The 12,750-nt window shown below is 32.6% G+C and overlaps 1 pseudogene; it reads right to left on the bottom strand.

Moving 5' to 3' along the window:
• Window positions 1-4,739: 4,739 nt before the first annotated feature.
• The window catches only part of LOC102580678 (1-aminocyclopropane-1-carboxylate oxidase homolog), a 16,463-nt pseudogene continuing 8,452 nt past the window's right edge, over window positions 4,740-12,750 (bottom strand).

The following is a 12,750-nucleotide window of genomic DNA, read 5'->3' as shown; positions in this document are numbered from 1 at the left end:
TATATTTTTGTATGAGTTGTGACATGAATTCTTCCAACTTCATTGCTCCAATTGATTATTTTGACAATTTGAAATCATTTCAAAAACAATTCCATCAGATTCAGTAAGATCAATAAGTTTATCGAAAGGATTCAAATTTGTTGCTGAATCAGATGAAATTTGGAGAAGATTTTTGCCTCATGATTATCAAGAAATAATTGATAGATCTGAGTTTCCTCTTGTTTGCAACACCAAAAAGGAGCTCTTTTTCCGTTTGTGTGATTCTCCCATTCTCCTTGATGCATGGAGGCAAACTAGTAAAATTTCATTTTGATGTGGTTATTATTTATGATTTTAGTTATTTTTCTATTTAATATCGATTGTGTGTACATACCTAAATTGTTTATCAATACATGCTACTTCTCACATGAGGCAAAATCAAGATTTAATTTTTATGGGTTAAATTTCAAGGTTCTTAATATTTAACTTGTTATTTTTAATGTTGTGGGTTCATATCTACTAGTTGTTATATTTATCATGAGTTTTTACACATAAATTGATGTTCCGATATGGAAGTATTGGGTTAAGATGAATCCTTAATTAATATCTTCATATGTTTCTACCTCTCATCAACACATGCAACAGATAGTGATGGAGTAAAAAATTCTTGTATAGAGATAAAAAAAAATACAAGGTGTCACACCTAGGGTTTAAACTCATAAGCTAAAATAATCTATGAACTATCTTTGTTACTAAAGTAGAAATTTTCCTTATATTAAGTGAATTCAATAGTCCATTTATAATTTTAAATAATCATTTAACCCTGCGTCGCTCTAATTTCAAGCAAGGTGACTCAATTGAACTATTTTCCTTCCTCTAGCTCTTCTCCTGATACCAAAGTACTCGGATAGATCAAGTAGGTAAAAAGAAATGATCACCTTGTATTTTATTTTTTATATTTATCAAAATTTAAAATGTAATCTCTTATAATTTTCTATTTAATTCATTGATTGCCACACTTATCACATTTGATGTTTATTTTATACTCATTTTGTTGGGTAGGGGGGAATACAAGTCCCAATTTTTATTATGTTTCTCTCTCCAAAGTTTAGGTTATTCAAATTGAACAATGTGCCCTTTGAGTGCTTGCTATCTATTATATTCTATTGTATCATATTTTATTTTAATCACAATATTTATATGGATTGTTACTTAAATTTCATTCTATTATATTAGTAAATACATCATTATAAAAAGATGAAAGTCTCAAGTTCTATAATGAATAATTTGATGTGGTGTGTCTCTTTACTATATTTTCATTCTCTTATTATTTTATAATCTTATTTTATCAAAGTCTATACCCTTTTTATATAAGAACTTTACCACGTGTGCTATTTTTCTTTATAATATTGTAGGTATAATCTTCAATTGTTGATATGTGACATAACATGGAAAACAATCCATCCAAACATTATTTCATTAAAATAATACAATGTGATACATTGTGAAACTATATTTGTGTAGTAACCATCCAAACAAGTAAGATGAAAACGCTTGGAAATTAAAAAAAATACTATGAAATGCTTTCTTTGATCTTACATGGTGTAAATTTAGATTAATCAAACTGAAATTTTATTTTTTCTATGTCAGAGTTTTTTTCTTGATAAGAATAGTGGGAAGAAGTGTTTTATGATAGCACCGAGAGAGCTCATAATTTCAGATAGTGATGATGCATTCTCTTGGCAATGGGGTGCACGCCGCGATTCCAGGTTCATCTCTTTTCATTTTCTTTATTTGATCTGCAACTTCATTGATCTACAAATACATTTTCCTTTGAGATGTTCTATTCAACAAAGTAGTTTGCTTTCCTTCCTCGTCTCGTTACACTTACTTCTCTCTCTCTATGAATTCTTCCATTGATGATTGGTGATCCAAAGCTTGGAGACCGAACACCGATCACTTTGCTTGATAGATAACATACAATAAACTACTACAAGTTAGGCCATAGAGATATAAGAACCTAAATAGTAACAATTGGTAAAAAAAATGCTTTTTTAATTGAAAACCAAATTATTTGGACATTATTGTTGAAGTTGGCCAAAATATAATAGTCAAAAAGAGTAGATTGTTGTCGAAAAAAAGGAAAAGAATCAAATGATTTGACACTTTGATGTCTTACTTACATAAATTACAAACTAAAAGCTACGCATAAATGTTATTGTAACAGTAGAAACTTTAAGGACAAGCAAATAAATATTGGAATATGAAAGATGATATTACCTTCATTTATGTGTAGCGTACAATTATGGATAATTATTACCTTCATTTTAATATGCACTGAATCAAACATTATGGCAATTTGGTCTGGATAATTAATGGTAGGGTTCCCATTATCCTTTTTGCATTATGTATTCTATATGCCTATTCATATTGGGTAGATGAAGAGACTAACTGTTAATTATGACTCCATAACTGATAGTGGCTCAACTTGGAACATTTGCACAGATAATGAATTGGGATAGGAGATGTTAGATTAATATAACAACTAAGAGCAAATATTACCATCAAAGAATGTGGGGTAATGGATGAGGTTGCTCCTCTCTAAACTAGAGGTTTTAGGTTCAAACTCTTGGTATGAAAAAATTCTTGATAGGAAATGTTTCTGAGTAGCCAAAGGCTAATACTCAAACTTTGAAATTAAGAGCTTCCCTCTATTAGTATAGTATACTAAAATAATATATGATATGATTAATGAGGTTCAATTAGCACACAACAAATTAAAGATGGTTAATATTCATCTGTAGTATAGAAAAGGTGGTTCATGCCCTTGATTGGAGACACTTCAATAGGAATGTCTTAACTACCCCACCGATAATGGTCTTTATATGACACAAGCATGGTGCACTGGTTCTTGTCAATGTTTTGATGGTAAAAAAAATTGCTAGAAAAAGTTAATTAAATAATACCATGTATGACTCAATCTTTATTTTATTTTTTGCATTCGCATCTGGTACACCTACTAAATAGCTAAAGTCCTACATATCTTTTATTTTATTTTTTAAATAAATTTTCCTTACAAATGTTTCTTGCAATGCTTTTGTAGATTCTCTGAAGTGGCATATTATCTTATCATTGGGAATCAATTGGAAATTCGTGGAACAATAGGCACAAAAATGTTGTCACCAAAGACAGAATATAATGCTTATTTGGTGTTCAAGTTGGTAAATATGTGTGATTATAGACTTGAATCTGCTAAATCAAGTATTAGGTTTGTTAATTATGATAGTGAAACTGATATTGAAAATCAAGCCTGTTCTGTGCACCATCCAAGATTGCAAGAAAGTGGAAATATCTCAAAAATGGAGATGGATGGATGGAAGTAAAATTGGGATATTTTGATAGCAAGAAAGACACTGACGGTCCTGTTGAAGCAAGACTGTTTGAAATGAATCATATTTACAAAGGTGAACTCATTGTTGAAGGAGTCAAGTTTCGTCCAAAATGAGACGCGGATATGGGATTTTGAGTTTTACAATTTTTGAACAAGAACTCTTTAAATTCTTATTCTAATTACTATTTCAATGTTTTCAATTTACTATAGACAATTCATATACATTGCATATCCTTTAAGACTTTAATATTACTTAATAATTTGGATGTCCTCTTTCTACGTTGTGGCCTATATATTTTGGCTTTAACTTCACTTTTAGAAGGTAGAAAAAGATGAAGAAAAATTCATTCTTACGATATTTTTACTACGTTGGATTTTCTTCTCTATTTAATCTATGTTAGTTTATGTGCTACTAGTTTTATATTTGAGGAGAGCTTTGATGAATCCTGAGGATGGAGAAATCCTTTTTTGATTTCAACTAACGGATCAATTTCAACTACGTCAAAGGAAGAAAATATGGTGATATCATTTGGATGTTGTTCCCAAAGATCCATCATGTTCCTCTCCATCTTCTTTAGGTGCTAAAGCTAATAAGGTATGAAAATACTATAAGCCTATATGTTTAATGAACGAGTGTGGAATATTCAGAGAAATGATAATCATGCTAAGTAAAAAAATATTTTTGACTAACAAGATGATATAAGTATTGTGGTAATTTCTCAAGTACCAAGACCAATGACGGAGGGTGCATGGGTGATTCCAGCTGATATTCCTGCAGCCTTCAGATCCGTATGAGCTCCTCCACGCACCGGCTCCTTCTAATATTTTGTCCCCCTTTGTCTCTTTGTCCATGTCATAAGCTTCTGAACCTTTCTTAGCCTATAGCATTTTTTTTTGCTTTCCCTTTATCGAGAACACCTTCTAAGGTAACAAACTTTCCCGGGTCTCTTTGTTCTTTCCCTCAAGTGCCACATGTATTCAATCGATTTTCACCCTATATCTTTGTCCACAATCTCTTTAAGGTTAATTGGATCTATCACTAGAAAAATGAACTTTGTTTCACAACTACTTACAGATTCCTCTGTTTTAGTTGGTGGAACGAATATTCGTGGCACTTTGGTGTTTCCAACATCAACATTTCCTTTTGATATCAGCCTCAAGGCTTTTAAATCATTTGTTACATATATAAAATGGGACTTTTTGTCATTACATAACAAAGGATTTAACAACACGATACAACAAAACTTAAGTTGTCTTTACAAACAAACGTTGTATTTAAAGTAACAAGACGATATAATACAATAGGTAATAACAAGCATCCAAAGAAAACTTCTCATTTCTTATTATAAATTCAGTGATTACATTAAGATTAGATCTTGTAACACAACAATGCAGAAGTTCCATCTAGACCTTTCTTACGGAAGTACTCACGATAGTCTTTCATTGTGGTTGCATGATATTTCGGAGGGTTATCTTCTGACAACAATTCAAAAATCGGTCCATAAAGCTTGGAAGATGACATTGAATCTGTGCCGAAGAAGCATGGAACTAATACTCTTGGTCCAACTTTGTTTGCCAATACTATGTGCTCAACACTTATGTACTTATCATTTGATATGATCTGAAAAAAGCAACCAAAATAAGCAAATCGTATATTCACTTTTATCGATCGTACATGGATTAGAAAATAAAATGAAAACTAGCTAGCATAAGATCTCCAATGTTGACCACAATAGCACCGCACGTAGGAGGAACATCAACCCATTGATTCTGGTGAAGAGCTTGAAGTCCTCCGATGTGATCTTGTAGAAGCACTGTGAGAAAATCATTGTCAGAATGTTTGTTGGTGCCTATGGTGAGTTCTGGCTGAGGGCATGTTGGATAGTAAAGAGCCAAAACACCAAGCCCCTCCGCGCAATCCATATCTTTGAGATGACAACGATCAAGACCGAGACTTTCCGACAATAATCCAAGCAAGGAACAGCCCAATTCCATCATATGCTTAGAGTAGTCCATAAGTATTTCCCTGCAACATTTTGTAAAATTAATGAAACACCGCATCTCAATTTTTATCACCGCATAATACATATTCAATTATTGGTTGGCTTTCTAATTCATATTCAGAACATATACCTACATGGTCTTGGAAATTCTTTTGGACTAGGAGGATTAGGAGCCATTTTAAAGAAAATGTAATCTCTCCAATTTGCAGCTGGAACAGAAGGGCTATACAAATCAAAATTGCTAGCATGAACCACCTTTTTAGTGATATCTTGAGTGTAATATTGTTTCTTAATCTCGATATCTTGCTAAAAACACTGTCATGCTCCTCGCAACATTTCATCAAGGACAGATATTGGATTGCCAAGATTAACCACTTGGAAGAAACCCCATGTCTCCAATGCATCTCTTACTTTGTCCACAATCTATTTATGTGTGAACAAGTCCATCTTGTCGATGCCTTCAAGGTCAATCACTGGAAATATGAAGTGTGTTTCACATGTATCCGAGGAATTGTCCTGTTTTTTGGTGGTAGAATGAATATTCGAGATATCTTAGTGATTCCAGCATCAACAAGCCTTTTGACACCAGCCTTTGTATTCTCAATGCTAGAGACTACCAGCTTATGGATTAATAGAATTCCTAATGGGAAGCAGGGGATAATATAAATACTTATTACTATTTACGCACAACACTATAGTTAATATAAATTTCTAATGTCCACAAAAAAAGAAGAGGTTATAAATAAGGAGATCTTTATGATAAGCTTAAGTCCCTTTTACTGGTCACTATCTGAACTCACTACAAAGTTTCAACCCCACCTATATCCCAAAAATAGAAGGCTTATGGATGGTAGACAAACAGAAAAAAGGAAAAAAATTTGTCACTATAGTTATTTGTTGGGTATAAAGCAAGAGTTAATAGGAAATGGAGGGAAGATGAAACGAGAGGAACTTGAAAAGTCCTCTTATGCTTTAGTAAAAAGGCATTTCTCCCTCATCGATGGTGGAAAGAAAAATAGAAGAGTTTAAATAGAGAAACACTTCTATTAATTGTTAAAAGGGTTGGAAAGAGGGACCCCCCTCGCGCCGTCGTCGTCGTCGCTCGCTGGGCTTCGGTTCGAAAAATGATCGAGAGATTATTTTTGGATAAAGTTTGTTTTAATTATTTAGTTAATTATTTATTTAATTAATTAAAATAAATTAAATGGCCAAAATGTTTCAATTAATTAGTTAATTAACCGAAACGTTCTGATCCGATTCAGATCCGCGCGCGACCCATTTTATTTAAACTTTCCCATTTTATTTGAATTTCTCGCCGTTGGAAATGACTGTTATGAAAGGTTGCAACTTTCAGGAACAGCCATGACCGCTTAAAAGGTTCCAAACTTTCAAGAATGGTCGTGTGGATTCTGAAAGGATGCAACCTTTCGGAACCAGTTCCTCTTGGCTATAAATATCATTGATTCTTCAGAATTTTTCCTTACGAATTTTTCTGATCTCTTCTTGTTCTTCTGCACAAAGTTTCGTCGTGTACTTTACTGCCATTGAGTGGCTCATTGACACCAGCGTTTTGGGTATCAATACACTGGTGATTGAGATCATTCTATCCTGGAAGGACATATTCCAAATCAAACCTCGGATACTAGAAGGGAATAATTTCCTTAAGGGGACACTGTGCATTCAATGGGCTTGATCTTTTTCCGTTCTATTTTTCTAGATTCTGGTATGTTTTATAGATCTTAGTTTTTTGTGAATTAATTTTTTTTTTTTTTGTTTCATCACTAGTTCATTGGAAACTTTGGTAACTTCGTGTTTCTGCAAAGTTTCTGGTAATCAGCGCTACTGTTTTAAACACAGATTGGCAACATTAATTGTGTTGAGAATATAATTACGCGTAGGAATAATATCCACGACAAATAACAAGAACAAGAGAGTAACAAGGCACCAAGTTCTTTTAGCATGGAAAGTATAATACTTGAGCTGAGTAATATAGTACCATTATCGTGAGAATTTTAACATTTGGTAATCTGAAAAGACTACTATATACTTCAAATAAAAATGACCTTTTTTTTTCCACACCTTACATTTTATACTACTCTCACTTTCTATTTTTCCTCACCGACTATTTTCTTACACTATATTTGTGGAATACTAATGAGGTCAATGTGTATCGAAATATATATATATACTAGTTTCACGGCACGTGCATTACACATGTGTATCGTATCATATACTATACGATGTTGTAAAATCGAATTAATATTACAAAATTGAAGCTTTTTAGTAAATGATTATAATTGAAAGAACATAGAAAAGTGATTTTAAATAATTATTACAGATTGTCATAGAGTTAATTGTGTTAAATATGGGAAGAAAGTGACATTTCTTTAGCAGTATTATGTTCTGTTTCACTCAATTTTGTTAACAAATTTAACCAACTGAATAAAAAAAATTCAATATAAAAAAGGTCACCAATAGTCTTTCCTTTTAAGGTTATGACCATAAATTATGGATACCATTTAAGTACAATTTTTCTTTTAAATATTAATGCTTGAAATTTAGTATGTGCATAACTATTACCATAAATATTTCAATATTTTATCTTTATACGTAATATATATTTTTTAGAAAATAGTTTTACTCAAATATTATTTGAGTAAGGGTATCATAGAGAGGTAATTTTACGAAAAAAAGGTACTTCTATGGTGAATGTCAACACGGTTATAAGTAGAATGTTATAGAGATAAAAAAAAAAATATAACATCAAAAATTAGCTCTAAAGAAAATTAGGTGGTTAAAGGAAAATGTTGTTATAAATTTTCAATTTAAAAAATTGATAGATGAATAAAATTTAATGTATTATTTATAAAATCTTTAATTTGATTTAAGATCACATTATAACCAATCATTATTTTCTTATCTAATTTTATATAGGTAGTAAGGAGTGTATCTTGTGACATCATATTTTCTTAGTTTAAAATAAACACAAAATAACAGGAAATTCATATTTAAATTTTTTTATACTCAATATAAATATACAAAAAGAAAAAAAATATGGAACACAATTCTTAGCCAATGAAGAAGGAAGAAAAAGCATATATGTTCATGCTATATTAACGCTAGTGTTTCATTTGATTGAAATCTCTTGTCACCAAACACTTTACTTTCTCTGTTCACTTTTACTTACATATGTATTAAAAAAATATTTTTTATCATGGCTATATAATCATATTATAAGTAAAAGTGAAAATCTATTTTTGAAATAGTGGACTTACAATCAAAACTAATAACTCAATGGGTGAAATGGTAAAATGTAAAGTGATGATGCCCTTGTCTACTTTGTTGTTTTCCTGTGGGCTACGGTTGTCATTATATTGTGAATGGTTTTTTAGCATGTCAGAATTGTTGAGTTGCCAAAACAAACAAAGCTTCCTCAATTGAGTATCAACACAAAGGAACTTGACGTCCTCCCTTTCATCTCAAGTTTCTCTCTTAATTTATGCATCTACATCACAAGAAAAATTGTTAACAAACACAAATGAATTTAGACTACATCATGTTGACTTCATATATTGGAACATTACATACTAATGTATATATTAAGAAAAAAAGTAAATTATTATATCATCAAAATAATTTTCCTCAAGTACTCAAGGTTATGGAATATATCCTCTTAGGGTAGAACAACTTACTTCATCAGAATAGTGGTACCTCATATTCCGCTAAACTTCGAACTCACTCAATGATAATAAATCACACAAAAAAAATTAAAATATAAGAAGAAGAAGAGTAGAACATTAAAAAAAATTGTGGTTGAAAAATGAGAGGAAGCCCCTTTATTTATAGTCAACAAAGGGATGAACAAATGTTTTTTGTGTCTTATCTGAAAAGTCATGACATTTCCAAGAAGTCACAACCCTTTGGAAAAGTCACAACTTATTGAAAAAGTCACAACTTATCAGAAAAATCACAACTTATCAGAAAAGTCACAACTCATCGAAAAAGTCACAACCTAAATTAGAGATATATAGTAATTCACAAAACTTTGGAAAAGCCACAACTCATCGAAAAATCACAACCTTTGAAAAAAGTCACAACTTATCAGAAAAGTCACAACTCATCGAAAAAGTCACAACTTAAATTAGGGATATTATAGTAATTTAACATTCAAGTTAGGAGTTCATGCTTTTAAGGTAATATAGATATAGATATAGATATAGATATAAATAGAAGATATATATATATCTATATATATAAAGGAGAGACCAAGGCCTGGTGACCTGGCACACTCTCTCACTTAAATGAGTAATTATCTTTTATTTCTCTGTTAATTGCATTTTCAAAAATTAGTGTTTAACTTCTTCCTATTTTTTTGCATCTCTTAAATTGAACATTTAGATTTAGTTAAACCATTGGTACGAAGGAAACTGTTTCCATGGAAAATATTTTCCTAGAAACTGTTCTTTTGGAAATCAAGTTGATTTCTCACTTATTTTCTCATGTTTGGTTGGTGAATGAAAAATATTTTCTTATATTTGATTGGAGAATGAAAAATATTTTTCGGGCAATATTTTTTTATTTTGGCTTGACTTTCGGAGCGGGACCCGACTTCAAAATGGGGACCCGACACCAACTCTCAACCTGAGATCCAACTTTCATATCAGAATATGACCCCGACCCTAATGACCAATCTAAGATCCAATCCCAACTCCTGAATAAGGACCCGACTTTTGAACTGAGACCCAACGCCAACGCCTGATCTAAGATTCAACACCGACACCCTAACCTGAGACCCGATATCTGAACTAGGATCTGAATTTCGAATAAGGACCCAACCCCTACACTCAATGCGGGACCAGACTTATGAATTAGGATCTGACCCCGACACTCGATTTGGGACCCGTCCTTAACACCTTATCCAAAACCTAGTTTCTGAACTGCAATCTAACCTCAATTCCTAACCTCGACAATTGATTCGGGGCCCGAACCCAACACCTAATTTGGGACCCAATCTCAACTGTGACACCCGTCTGAGATCACCACCCCGACACCCAACCTAGAATTCGACCTCGAATGCTTACCAATGAGGTCCCTCAAAACCAGATATATATGGATGGGCTCTTCCCTGCAACAGTGAATAAAAAAGAACTTTAAGAGAAAACAACATTTTCCAGTTAGATAAAAATATCAATATACAGATGTAGACATGTGACTTACCAACATGGCCTCTAGACAATATCACTATATCTTTATCAAAGAATCATATGCTGTAAAAGACGTCCCTCAAGTGTGGAGGACCAAAAGGGCATTAGTGAACAAAGTAAGTGATATGCAACATCCAAAGAATATGTTTCAAATTCAGAACTCTAATTAAGTTGTAGAGCACTCTTGGAAATTAGCACCTTCTAAACATTCTTATAGTTGCGAAGGACACTACAAATATTATAAATAACTTAAAGTCCTAGTTTAATATAAATAGAGTAAAGATGAAACATCATCAAAACATAAAGTAAAAGAAAATTGAAGCAAATCATGAATTTATATTAAAGTCAGCGCCAATAAGTGATGTATAGCCAGTATTCAGATTCAGTTTTTATTCCCACTTATTTTTTCTTGGATGCGGCAACCAAAAGTTTTGGATGTATGAAGAAGTTTTGTATTCTATCACTACAGTCAATTTCACGTATGTCTAATGAATATTTAGTCAACGAATTAACAAATTTTATATAAAATCTCATTTAAAGCCAATTTTGGCCGTGTAGAGTGAAGGTTGAAGATCATTTACAATTAGTTGCCATCATCTGAGTCTAGTTGATGGACTAAGAAGCAACATTATTGTTATAGAATGTGTATAGACTTAAATCTAGTAATATACATACCTATATTTAGGTAGCAGATTTATAGGAGTCACTGCAGATTCATAGGAATCAGTCTTAATTTCTTTCCTTAGGTAGCACCTAATGTATTGTATATATTCACTGCTAATCTACAGCAATAAGACAATATATATTTTCCATTGAATTACATGGTATCAGAGCCTATTGGCTCATGTCGTTTTGGCTGTATTACGGAAGAAGTTTGGATTTCTAATCCACTGATTTAAAGTGGTCAGTCTGCGTCACCGCCACCACAGAAGGTGGTGGAGTATATTTTTCGGCCAAACCAGTCTTCTCTATCATCTGGGTTGAAGCCAATGGTTGTCACACATTGCTCGTACAGTTCTCCTATTCATCACACACTGGCATGTGAAGGTGCACGTTCTAGCTGAATTGATTGGCTTTGAATTTTCGACATCGGCTCGTCATTTCCGGTGAATCTCAGGTCTGTTCTGGTGTTAAAACACTATTTGGAAAGTCTATTCTTCACTTCCAGGTTTGTTTCTATTCTGCGACATTGAATCTGGTTTGTGATTTGTGGTTCCGTGGCTGCTAGCTCCTACTTCAGTTCAGATAATTGGTGTTGTGTGGATAAACTGTTGGTTCATGATTTCTTTTTATGAACTACTTATTTGGGTATTTTATTGTTGACTGTTTGCTGAATCTACTGGTCAAGTAGTCAATTTCTTTATTCTGCGTCGACAATTGGTTTCTTGGTTGATAAAATCATATCACTTTGTTCATCTGTGTTTGTGGGGTCACGAACGGACGTACATGATTCTAGTTATACTTGTTATTAATGAGTTCATATGCTACTAAAATATTTGGAGAAAATTACTGAAATTGTGGCTCCTATATCTTCAGATAAAAGAATTTTGGTTTCAGCAGAAGAGTTTGCAAAATTCTCGCAATATCAAAACTTACAAAAGAAATCTGTTTGAGTTACTACCCTTGTTGAGTCAGGAAAAGCATGTCTTATATCCTCTTCGAATAAATGGGTGATCAATTCTGGTGCCACAAATCACATGACAGGTAATCCTAATATATACTCTAGCTTTCGATCACATGGAGCACTCTCTCCAGTGACAGTTGATGATGGTTCGCTCCCAGTAAAACCAACATCCTCTATTACCTTGTCATATGTATTAGGTCTACCAAAGTTAGCCTTTAATTTAATGTCTGTTAGCAAGCTTACCAAAGACCTAAACTGTTATATCTCGTTCTTTCGTAATCATTGTTTGTTTCGTGATCTGAAGACAAATTGTCACGACACGAGCCTACACCCTGGACGTGGGCGGCACTCGAAAACCATTGTTGGTCCCCAAGCGAACCCTCAACCTGACTGACTACAAGCGGAAAACTGATTCAAGCATACAAAAGCTTAAAAATTGAATAAAATTCATGAAACTTGAACACAAGCTTTAACTCAAAATAAAACTAAATAAAAATGAATTATTCAACTCGCCATAAAATAGGCAACTTAAGTCTTTAAAACATTTAA

Source organism: Solanum tuberosum, unplaced genomic scaffold (assembly GCF_000226075.1).
Source record: "Solanum tuberosum cultivar DM 1-3 516 R44 unplaced genomic scaffold, SolTub_3.0 scf00325, whole genome shotgun sequence".
Lineage (NCBI taxonomy): Eukaryota > Viridiplantae > Streptophyta > Magnoliopsida > Solanales > Solanaceae > Solanum > Solanum tuberosum.
The sequence above is the reverse complement of the archived record's forward strand: the minus strand, read 5'-3'. Positions and strand labels throughout refer to the sequence as shown.